The following is a 12,962-nucleotide window of genomic DNA, read 5'->3' as shown; positions in this document are numbered from 1 at the left end:
AGCGAATCAGGGGAAAGTACGATGTCACTCGGGATGACGGTTGGCAGGAGCGTGCTATGTGGTGAAGTTCATTTTTGCTCCACCCTTCATCCTCCATGCATCTTTCTTTCTTTTTTTTGTTTGTTTTTTTACGACGCCCATTTTTGTGTGGCCAACAAACGGCGAGCCGACCCTGCCATAACCCCCCCCCCCCCCCCCAGCGCACAACACAAAATACGAGGCGTCCGCCTTGTTGGAAATATTTAAAATTATCACAAGAGGGCGTATGCCTCGCGCTTAATTTCCACAAATGCGCGCTTCGCCTTCGCCGTGTGATGCGATGAAGTTATGTTTCTGTTTCACGTGTGCTCAGTACTATACATGACATTCACGGGTAAACATAAACAAGCCTTTCGGTGTCACGAAGACTTCCGGTCCTTCTGCGACTAAGGATGCTCGGAACCAGCCACCATGCAGAATGATAGCTTTCACTTTCCTGATTTGTTGAAAATGGGAGGCGTACGTCTCTCTGTGGCAATTTGAATTGCCATACAAAGGCGTATACGGCCCTCTCTCTACTAAAATCAGAAGCGATAGCAGTATCAGTCGCCATAGCGGTTGGCGCAGACCGTGTTTGCTGCGAAACCGGATGTCGTTTTGGCAACAAACCGGAAGCGGTGCAGAAGGGCGTTTATAGGGACCGTGCGACACCTAGCAGGGGTCTCCAACACGCGGCCCGCCAGCCTCCGCTGTGCGGCCCGTGGGGCTCTCGCAACGAAGGTGAGCTGAGAGAAAAAAAAAGAAAGGAAGGGAACGACGAGAAGACTTAATCGCAGTGAGAGAGAGAGGAGAAAAGAAGCTAGTTGTCGCCAGGGTGTCGAACCGAAACGTTTTTCGTTCCGGTTTTCGTTCCGGTTACATCATAAACGATCCGGTACCGGTTCTGCTCCGGAGCAAAAAAATAACGGTTCATACCGGTTTTTAACCGGTTCCGCTTCTGCTGGGAATATTCATCCCCACAAAAAAAAAAAATCAATGTTACAAAATGTAAACCCGTTTATTCCGCATACATTGTATTTAATATTAATAGACAGCTGTGAAATTGGTAGCTCTCGGTTCCTGTAGGTTACTGTCTGTTCAAATGGGCTTTCTCCTTTCTTGAAGCACATGCTACAAACGGACTTGTTTGTCGTGATGTCATACGTAAAGTACTTTCTTGCTGGATTGGAGCAATGGCGTCCCATCCGAATGTCTGTTGCTACTGTCTAGCCAGCAAACACCACCGCACGAGTAGGACGCAAATCGAGGAACACCTTCACTCACAAACGCGCTCGACGGCTCCGTTTTATTTTCTTCGTGTCCTGTCCACAAAAGAGTTGCCACTTGCACGGGCTTTCCCTCGCGTATACGTAAATGTATTCAACTTAACTGCTCTCCAACGAGGAACGCGTTGCGCGACATTACCGATAAAGAAGCCGTTATGCAGCCCCCTTGGGTCGCGGTTTAGTTGAGGGGAGTTTGCGGGGATCAAATTAAAACGAACACTACGGCACATTGCTAGAGAATCACATGTACCTCTAAGTCTGTGTGCGTGCGCGAACGATAAACCATTACAAAGGGAGCCTAAGGGTCATAGTATACCGACATACATTCCACCGTAACTGTAACCCTCGTATAGTATCCATGACATGACTTCAGAGCACACGACGCCTGTTTCATTCGCCTATCCGTAGTCCAAACCGGCGAAGTTTTTTCTTGGACCGAAAACCGTTAAATATATTTTTCGGTTTCCCTCCTGAGCGAAAAAAACTTATACGGTTTCGATTCCGTTCCGGTTCGCACCAAAATAGCGGTTTTTTTTCGGTTTTCGGTTCCGGTTTTCGGTTCGCTCCGACACCCTGGTTGTCGCTATGGGCAATCGCGGGCCTGCAGAAAGCCTATTACTTCTTGAATAACGTCGAATCACAACATTCACAGACCCACTTAAAATAATACACTTCACACGGGTGCTCTCTTCACTACAATACACGGGAGCTCTGCCGCGGGCACCCAACGCTTCCTCGGAAGGACCGAGCGGTCAAAGGTCGTCCTATATACCTATAGTTTCGGAATTCGCAGGCGTCAAAGCGGCCACGCAGTCCCCCAAATCAGAGGCAGTTTTTGTGTACGTTCACTATATGCGGCCCGCGACTCAGTTTGAGTTGGAGACCCCTGACCTAAAGGGTGCGCGCTGCTCCGCCGCGACAGCGCCGCCAGCGGCGGTCTTTGCAGTATCCGCGCGTGATACCACGCCCCCCGTTCTATGTAAATCTCAAGTGGAACCGCACGTTTGCGTAGCGACCGCCGTAATTAGAAGGACTGATTTTCCAAGTGCGAATAATGTGGAACCTTTCAGGGCCGCGAACAAAGAGAATGGAGACAAATTGCACGGAAGCAATCACCATATTTTTAACGCATCTAACAGTGCGCAAGGATATCTAGAAGAGTGGATGCGCAAAAAACGACAGGGACGACAGAACAAAGGAGACAAACTCGCGCTTACTTTCAACAATTGAAGAAAAATGACACACAGGATACACAACACGAAACAGGAAAACAGCACCAAACCAGTTGATGCTTGGTTCAGTTGATGCAGTTGATGCAATGTTTCATGCTTGTACCATCTTTAATAAATCTAGTAACCAACTCACTAGGGAAATAATTGAAGCTAAGGCAATACATGATAGAGGTCAAGGCTGTGTGAGCACTTCGTCTGGCGCACTGTCACAAAATGAGTTAAAATTCTTAAGTAGGGCATCATCTTGCACTATGACGTAACGTCATGTGCGACGGGCGGACTACCTTGAGCTCCTGTTAGGGTGCGCGCGTACGTGTGCGTGGTTGATAACTTCAACTGGTTTGGTGCCCTTTTCCTGTTTCGGGTTGTGTATCCTGTGTGTCATTTTTCTTCAGTTACTGAAACTAGGCGCTAGTTTGTCTCCTCTGGTCTGTCGTCTGTGTCGTTTTTTGCGCTTCCACTCTTCTACATGTCGTACCGGGACTCCCAAACATCAACGTTACGCAAGGATATATATACAGTCACTCGTCTGTCTGTGTCAAAACACCTGTAAGTGGTAAGTCGAGAGGATGGTTATTTGATGCCTCACAAAATCCTAGCTTGCTAGTAAAGACTAGGCACATTTCTCTGACTTCAGCCACTTGTGACATGTTTTTGACTGGGACTCGCATTCCCTTCGTCCTTTTGCACATTACTGCGCACAGCGTCGTCACTGAAACCTACATCGTGCGTCCGCTTTATCCATACAAATAAGCACGAGTGGTCACGTCATATCGTCTGAACTTGTGCTTCAGTTTTGCTAATATCTTCATAAACAATAACGCTAAAGAGATCCTCACAGAAGAAATTATACAGAGGGGTGTAGACCACAGAATGCAGCTCACCATTTTTACCTCGGCTACCGCCGTGGGCTTGCGGCACGACGGTTGTGAAATGGTCGGTGCGTAAATACTAAACTTTTTGGATAACGTAGAACTTCCGTTCTCACTGTGAGGCTCATCAATTAAATTACCGGGAGCAATATGGCTTCTGGGCTCTGGCGATGAAACACCCCAATCATTATCTCGAAATAAAGTTGCCGTTTGGTCGGTGCATCTGACGGTAATACAGTATCCAGCGGCGTTTCACCGTCACGAAGGCGACAACTGTAAATCATTGAAAAAAATGGCTAGTGTTCCCTAGTCTCGGGGTTTTAGATCATGCATGTAAATCATTGATCATTTTGCAGGCCCTTATTCAGTTTAATCGAAACTAGAACAAAATAAATGGAATAAAATTCGTTCATGTTGTGCACACCTCATGCAGTGGCCGAAGGCACGTCACGAACGCTATGCGCTGCGAGTCTAGTGCTGTCGGTGGCATTAGAAGCATAGTAATCACGAGAAATGAAACTGCTGATCTTTAGTGAAGAGTTCTTTAGATGTTTACACAGTTTCCGATGCTACAGTTCCAGTGTGGCAAAAAAAAGACTCTCGCACTTCACATGTGAACGGAGCTGGGTACCCGACGGCTGTCACGCAAGGTACTTTCTCCGGAGGCCGCATCGCGGCGCCACTAGTTTGTCGCAAAGTCCTTATAGAGTGGAGGCACTTTGTGATGAATTTGGGTAGATCTACCATGCATTTTTGTTTCTACGAAGGAAGGAAAAAATATTGCTCTCTTTACCTGAACTTTGCAAATTTCGTGCTATAATTTCAAAAAATTCAATTTGTTGTTGTTGAACCTCGATAAAATTACTTATAGTATGTAACAGGATCTCTCTGAAGATAAATACTGTTGGGTCACATATGTTTCGGTCAGACGCACTATTTACTCGTTACTCGAGGTCTCTCGAGTTATCGAGCCTAGGGCAGAAACTTACGATACTTGTGTAGAAAGTGCACACGGCTCCAATTGGGACCACGGATACCCAGAGGTTCATTCCAGTCACTGAAAAAGCAACCAAAATTCAATGAAAATCTACTTGTATTCCACAGGGGCAGCAATATCCTACCCTGCTGAAGTGCAAGGGCCGGGCCGTACAGGACAATTGCCGTGTACATTATCTGGGATGATATCGAAAACAAATGTTCGTATTCATTTACTTATCACTTTTGTTATAATTTCATGTTTGAGGAGGGGGAAGGACGGGTGCTTTTTTGTGACAATTTGCACATACACTCTAAAAACAGAGCTCCACCGCATAGCACGGTCCTAGTCAACCATCCTCCCGTATGACAACGTTCTCTGGCTTGATTTGATGAAAACGGGGGCGTACGCCATTTTTTGTGGCAATTATGAACTGCATAATGCCACAAAAATGGCGTACGCCTCCTGTTTCCCGTTTTCAGCAAAACAGGGGAAAGAACGATGTCACTCGGGATGATGGTTGGCTAGGAGTCATCCAGGAGAGTGTATATTAATTGTTATAAAAGGCGTATGCTCCGCAAAAAGAAAGCGATAAGGCAGAACCTCACCGTATAACATACTCTGCGCCAACCAACGTCCAATGATACATCGCCCATAATTTGAAGAGAGAGTGGGGTGTATACGACGCATTATTGTAGTAATTGACATATGTGCACTACGTCAAAAAGTGGCATACGCCCCCCCCCCCCCGCATCATTTTCAACAGGTCAGGAAAGGGGGAAATGTGGTCCTGAGTGAAGGCTAGTTCTGGGCGTGTTGCGTTCTTCAGACATAACTTCATCGCGCAACACACTCCTAGCCAACCATCATCCCGAATGACATCGTTCTCTCCTCTTATTCGTCGACAACGAGAAGCGTTGCCTTTTTGTGACACTGCGAGACTGACGAGCATATCATTCTGCGCGTGAAGCCCATCTCCCTCACTCTATAGCTTTGACACACTAGCGGACATCCTCTACCCCGGTGGTTCTTATGCAGTACATTCCGCTATAAAGCAAGAAATCTTGTTCTCTTTCTGCAGGAGCCGCGTCTTGCTTATCGACCCCTCTAACACTTTGCACTCCCGCCCCGACGAACTCACGCACCTTCTACGCATCTCCACCCTTCATCCTCTATCCGATATTTTTTTTTTCTTTTGGGATATAGTCGTGACGACGCCCCCTTCTGTGTGGCCAACAACGGTAAGCCGATCCTGCTATTACCCTCCCCCCACTTGTGACACTTATGCGGGTATGTTAATTGTCTCAAAAAGGCGTACGCCCCATGCTTTCCGCAAATCGCGAGTGATAAGGGTATCATTCTGTGCAATGGTTGAGCTTCCGTGTGTTATGTGGTAAAGTTCTGTTTAAAAATCGTACACTCTCAGAACAGAACTTCACCGCATAGCACGTTGTGCGCCAACCATTGCCTCGAATGATAGGGTTATCGCTTCTGATTTGAAGAGAGATAGGGGCGTACGCCTTTTTGTATCAATTATCATATATCCAAATTGCTACAAAAAAGGCCTACACTCTAAAAACTGAACTTCACCGCATAGCACGCTCTGCGCCAACCACTGCCACGAATGATAGGGTTATCGCTTCTGATTTGAAGAGAGAGTGAGGTGTACGCCTTTTTGTGTCAATTATCATATATCCAAATTGACACAAAAAGGCGTACGCCCCCTTCTCTCTTCGAATCAGAAGCGATAACCCTATCATTGGAGGCAATGGTTGGCGCAGAGCGTGCTATGCGGTGAAGTTCAGTTTTTAGAGTGTAGGCCCCCCTCGCTCTTCGAATCAGAAGCGGTAAACCAATCTTTCGTGGCAATGGTTGGCGGACAACGTACTATGCGGTGAAGTTCTGTTTCTAGAGGGCAGTTCCAAATCAATCGCTGAAACACGTGTCGGTGATCAATTATCCGATAAACTTACCATTTGAAATGAAGCAGCCACGGAGCACATGGTTCTGACTGTCCGGTTGAAACGCAGCTCCAGGTACTAATAAGAGTCACTAATGAGTCAATCAACTGTTCACCGCACACTATGTAATTAACAAATTTTTCGACATCACACATGAATATATCAGAACAACATTAACCAATGTTGCCGGTGATATTGTCTGCGACGCGGGGCGTCGAACCGAACCAGAACCGAAACCGGGATTAACCGTTATTTTTAGCTGGAACTGAACCGGAACTGAACCGTAATTACTAGCTCCATCTTGGAGCTGAACCGGAACCGAACCGATTTAAAAACTTCGGTTACCGGTTGGGATACCGGTTCGGTTCGGGTTGGTGTGAGCCGCCTGTTAGCTATCCCATCGTCTGGTGGCGACATCCGTTTTATGTGACATAATCCTCGAGATCTGGCGGTCCATTCGGTAGCGCTGGACATACAAGGCCAAGGGTGAAGGAAGTTGTCCTCTCGCCGCCGCTTATACAAGAAACGTGTTTTGTCATTCCTACCTTCGAAAGTTTGCAGCAGCAGTGCATTGTAACAACATCATGTGGAACATATTAAAAACGTAGCCAAAGAACCACTATGTTCAATAAGGCTGCACTGCACTGCTGCTGCAAGTGTGTCGCGACTCGCCTGTCACAGCAGTTCAGTCCTTCCATTTGGAACATAGAAGTGCCCCGGCGCCGACAGCGGCGGCTGCGGCGTGGCGTACTTCTATTGTTTCGATTTTAGAGGTGTAGACGCTGGCTGAAGCTGTGCCAGTCTGTCAGAACGCAGACGCAAAGAAGGCGAAAGGAAGCACACGGAGGTGAATGCAAGTTTCGGTGAGTGAAGTCCCTCCAACTATATGTTTGTGCATCAACCTAGTGACCCCCAAGGAGGCAAGTCTTGAGACTTCGATGGGTCGTTGGAAGTTCATTTGAGCAATAATGCCTAGTTCATTTGCCATATGAAGATGCTACATAAACGATACGTTCCACTTCCAAATGACGTGTTACCGCTACAATCTAAGCATATCGTTTTTTTTTTTCGTTTTTTCTTCGCAATTAAAATTATATCCTGGGGGGGGGGGGGAATTCGAGCGGTCTGCCTTCCTAGATTGGCGGCACGTTGCTCGGGGAGGGGATGAAAGGAAGTCCCGTTGGTCAAAAAACAAATTAACAAACAAAAAATAAATTCATAAAAAATGTAACTAAGAGACCATGATTCATTTTTAGTGACTATCCCTATAATTTTGTAGCATACTAGAACCTCGAACCGGTTCCGAACCGGTTTACAGCCCCTGAACCGGTTAATCGAACCCATATATGTGAACTCCTGAGCTGAACCCGAACCGAACCTTAATGGCCGAGCCCGAAACAAACCGAAGAACGTTTCGGTTCGACGCTCTGCTGCGACGACTCGTTTTTGCGACGTCCTAAACCGAGGGCGGAGAACAAACGCACAAGCAGTACTACGTGTAGATGTCTACATTCACTTACTCACCTGGAACGCACTGCTGACATCCAAGCTGTAAAATATGGGCATGTACACATAGCTCGTCAGGGCAACTGCAATGACCAGACCTAACTGCACGACAACGAACTGCAAACCGTAAACGTACATCTCTGCCGGAATGCCCAACATGGTAACTGGGGACAGAGATGTACTAATCAGGGACATAGCCACCGGGATCACTCCCATAGATCTTGGTAGAGGTGGCGTCTTCGAACTCTTGACGGCGTAATAGATTCCGATTAAGGACGATGCGACGAGCATGGCGAAAAATACCGTGTAATCCCATATGCCGAAATTTTCCGCCGCCATCTTTTTTCGTAATAACTCCCAGCTTCTGACAGTTACAGCCGATGTCTATCGAGTGGCTGAGCCCAAATACAGCTGAATGTGCTGTCCACGGGTGTTATCTTACACACGTCTGTGAACAGATGTCGATATCGACGGATATTCTGTGGATGTCTCCACCTTTCTGTGAATGGTCGGAGATACTTAAAGAAGTGAAGATGGATGCACGTGTTGGACACGAGACACACACAGAGACACACACGTCACGAGACGATGGTGAGATGGGACTGATGCCTGCCAGCAGGCTGGGCGACACGGAGGCTGGCGATAAACGGAAGTACAACAGATAAAAAGCTTTGTTTCACACTTTGATACGCCACGATTTATTATCCATGTCTCAAGCATACTGCACAAACGATTGCGTATATGCTGAGCTAATGACGCTTTCATGCCGAAAACTATTGTACAGTCTTCTTAAAGCTTCTGCTATCCGGGAAGACCATACCGATTGTACCGATTAATCCAGAAGGCTGCGGAATATTTTAAACCAGTGTAAGCTCGGGATATCTCATCACAACAGAGGTTTTGTGTGTCGTTTGGGCGCGAACAGAGATTTGCTGTCACGTAATTTGCATACTTATCTGCATTTCAGCGTACGTGAATGCATGGGTAACGAAGCACGTGAAACGTGACCACAACTGTTTTCGTTCCATGGCCGCATGAGACAGTATGTATCATCCACCGAGACCAGACTGGAGAGATGCCGCGCCTGCACCCGAATCTTGAACCTTCTACAGAGGTGGTATTTGGTCGATATCCATCACAGGATCACCAGAGTCTTGAATGTTGTTGCTCGTAATAAGTACTGTGTTGTTAAACGAAAGTGTTGAATCGATGCGCGCAAACGGTGCGTTCCAGTGTCAGGAGCTCGCGGCTCGAGCTGCTGTATCGTGTTTCAGTCAAGGTCAGCTTTAGGGAAAAGGAACAGACTGGCTTCCACTCATGCCAGACTTGTACGTATCTTGAGTACGTACTCAAAATACACTATTTTAAATGCTTATTCTGGTATTCTACTCTATACTTTTTGCGACAAGTATTTTTAAAATATTTAAAATACTTTTGTTTTTTATTTGCTACTAAGTGCTCAAAATACTTTCATTCCTGGTCGAGCCGTATCCGGCACACTTCCCCGCCGTGTCCAGATTTTCAGCTCACTGGAACTTCCCCCCTTTTTCTTTCTTTTTTTTTGGGGGGGGAGGGAGGGGGATTCGGGCATCTGTCATTTATCCTCCTGTACAATACGCTGGTCCCAGGCTTGGCCTTGCTTGTCAATAGCCCGATCCCTTCGTCATGAAACGGTTCCTGTTCATATTGCCAGGTGAATCCCCAGAGGATTGGGTACAAGAGAATCCCGGCATTTCGCTCCTTGGTCACCAAAGCAATAAACACGCGCCAGAAGTTGAAAGACCCGAGCTGACATACAGAGGGGTTACGGAGTTTTGGGTCAGAACATATCACCAAAGTTTACTTGAGTTCACCAAACATTACTTGACACCAATCAGAGATGGGGAGTAATGCATTAATCTTAGATGCATTACTTACAAAGAGTACTACAAAGAGTGCATTACTTACAAAGTAATGCACTACTGCAGGAGAAAGAAGGTGATATCACCATGTGGACACTGGCGACACACACCGCCGACTGTTGACCTCTTGCAGAATTCCTGGGGCCTTATCTCCGTCTTTGTTGCCTTGAGCTCATTGTTAAAGGAGGGTTCAAAAAACCTGGATGTTCCCAACCTGCACGTGGCGCAATCAACATCCAACGAAAGTAATGAGTGATGCCACCCTGCATTACTCAGTCGAAATATAATGCATTACCATTACTTGCTGGCAAAATGTAATTCGAGTAATGGTAATGCATTATATTTCGACTGAGTAATGGAGGGTGGCATTACTCATTACTTTCGTCGGATGTTGATTGCGCCACGTGAAGGTTGGGAACATCCAGGTTTTTTGAACCCGCATTTAACAATGAGCTTAGGGCAACAAAGACGGAGATAAGGGCCCAGTCCCGAGAATTCTGCAAGAGGTCAACAGTCGGCGGTGTGTGTCGTCAGTGTCCACATGGTGATATCACCTCCTTTCTCCTGTACGCGTTTGGGGTAAAGGAGAATCAACCAAACAGCAACACAGCCTCTATGAGGGTAACAAGTGACAAGTCCACTAGTGATTGGCTGTTTTGCTATGGTACCGTGTGAGTTGATATTGTGCTATCAGAGGTCGTTTTTCTGCCAGGACATAATTGTAGAGCCTGACATAGCGAACAGGCATCATGGAGCCGACGGTTGGAGACTTGTCCCTTCCGTGGGCCGAACTTAGTGTGTATATCGAGCCAGTTAGAGCCACGGGAGAAATTTTACGGTTTGGTGCAAATTAGGTGCAAATTATGAGGATCGCAGCCTAGCATCGCTAGATGGGTTCCCGACAATCATGAGACTGTTTGTACAATACAACGCGGGAATTCCGTCATCCACTTCCTCTGAACGAGTGTTCAGAATGGCAAAAGATGTCCTATCGCCGTAGCGTGCAAGGCTAGCGGATAACAACTTTGAGCATCAACTACTACTACGTTGCAATAATCTTATCTATAGTTTTTGCTTATCAGACTCGTTCCTCCAGGGATTTAGTGGCACCGATTTGGGGGATATTCGTGTGGCTATTGCCTATAACAAAGAAAACAAGGAAGGAAACTCATGCGTGGCACGTTTGAGGATTAGCCCTAAGCACGCAAATGTAGAGCCATGTATGAGTAATGCCATTATTTGATTAAAGTAATGGCATGTACAATGTGTAATGGCAATGACAAGTTTATTCCTTTCATTTGTACGGCCACGTTCAGAATACGCGTGTTACTTACTGTTAATTCTAAAGTACTATTTGGGACACGGTTGTCTAAAATCTCCAGCCCTTGGCGGAGCGATCCCCTATCGGCGATGTCGCGCACGAAGGAACGATACCAATACCTTTCCCCAGGGGAGGCCGCGCTCAACAGCTCTTTCTAGCAGACGACGCCGAATATGCGATGATACTCTCTGTCGGTGCGTGGCCTCCCCTCGAAGACTATATTGGTATAGTTCCTTCGTGCGCGACATCGCCGATACGCGCTGCTCGACCACGGGCTGGAGATTTTAGACAACCGTGTCCCAAACAGTACTTTAAATAGTATCTTAAATACTTCTTAGGGTATTTAGTACTGTACTCAAATTGCTTTCAGTTTTGAGTATATTTTGTACCCTATTTTAAATACGTTTTACGCGGAGTATTTAGTAGCTTATTTTAAATACTTTTGCACAAGTATTTTGTACATGTCTGCCTCATCATGCTGCTCCACTTGGAACACGTAGCCGACGGCAGAGTTAGAGATTGACGACAGGAGGGATAAGAGCGTCCGGTTGCGATATAGGGTTGCCACCTTTTTCGTCGCCAAATACGGAACACGGGGGGTGATTATCGCGAATTCCAGCGATATCTGGCCCAGATAGCACAAGATATTGCAAATATGTTGAATCATGTTACCTCAAAGTTCAAGTGTTGCAGCGATGTTTGATGCCCACAGTCATCGTTGTAGTTTGAATGTCCATGCTATGTCCAAGATCGCGTAAAGCTAACATAGCGATAATGGTACTGAAACAATGTTGAATATGTGACACTGACGTAATGTGGCGTTTACATTGTTGATGTCATAGGCGCCGAGTTTTCATTTTACCTGTGGAGGGGGGGGGGGGGGGGTGCGCAGCGCGCTTCGGTCCAAGAGCGAACGCAAAGTGTGTATGTGTGTGGGGGGGGGGAGGGGTGACAAGAGCACGGTTTCCCCGATGACCTCTCCATGTTTACTATACACAACAGTGGACACTGATACACATAATCAAATTTGTCTTCAGCAGAGCATTGACCTGGTGTGCAGCTAATGGCATGAAACTTAATATATATAAAGAAAATTTATTACATTGACCTGATGGTATGTACTGTGAAACCAGTGAATAACAGTGCTACATACAATGAACCAGTGAAACTATGAGAGATGTGCAATTAACAATGAAGATAACCTGTACAGTACTAAAATCGCGGAGAGAGAACTAAGAAGGAAAGCTAAGACCAGTTTTCATTTGATGTTTTAACACTGTATGGAGGACACTGGCAAGACAACTCAACGGTGCGCGAAGAATATTTAAAAAAAAATTCACGGTGAAAACGTCCGTGGCGAGCCACGTCAGTGAGAAGGCAGAGGGGTCCAAGTGGTGCAACTCACGGATCAAGAAGTTTCGCACCTCACCGCGAAGGGATGCTACTGCTGCCAGAACCGGAAGGAACCTCGCACGCCTCACCACCGCCCTGTTACGGGCCCGCCACAGAGCATGAAATCCTAAAAACGTAACCAAGCGGCAGAGCCGATGCGTTACCGACACGGAGGGCACCCCACTTTAACGGACACCGCAACGAGAAACAGCGCACAGTTCGCGACCAGAAACATTTTGAAACCCGGCATTCGTAAAATATGTGGTGTAACGTTTCTTCTTGATTACAGAAGCAACAAGAAGAATTGCTTGTTGCACCCATCCGAGAGAGGCCCCCGAGGGTAGGCAGGGCATCCCACCAGGCTTGCCACATAAAGTCACGTGACGGACCGCGGAGGTAGTTAAACATGCGATTTCGGAAGGGAAGACGCAGGTTTCGAAGGCGGGCACGAGCCTCGTCCGCCGTCAGTGCTAGGCGCTCTGAAATCCGAACAGCAG

Source organism: Ornithodoros turicata, chromosome 1 (genome assembly GCF_037126465.1).
Source record: "Ornithodoros turicata isolate Travis chromosome 1, ASM3712646v1, whole genome shotgun sequence".
NCBI classification, from domain to species: domain Eukaryota; kingdom Metazoa; phylum Arthropoda; class Arachnida; order Ixodida; family Argasidae; genus Ornithodoros; species Ornithodoros turicata.
The sequence above is the reverse complement of the archived record's forward strand: the minus strand, read 5'-3'. Positions refer to the sequence as shown.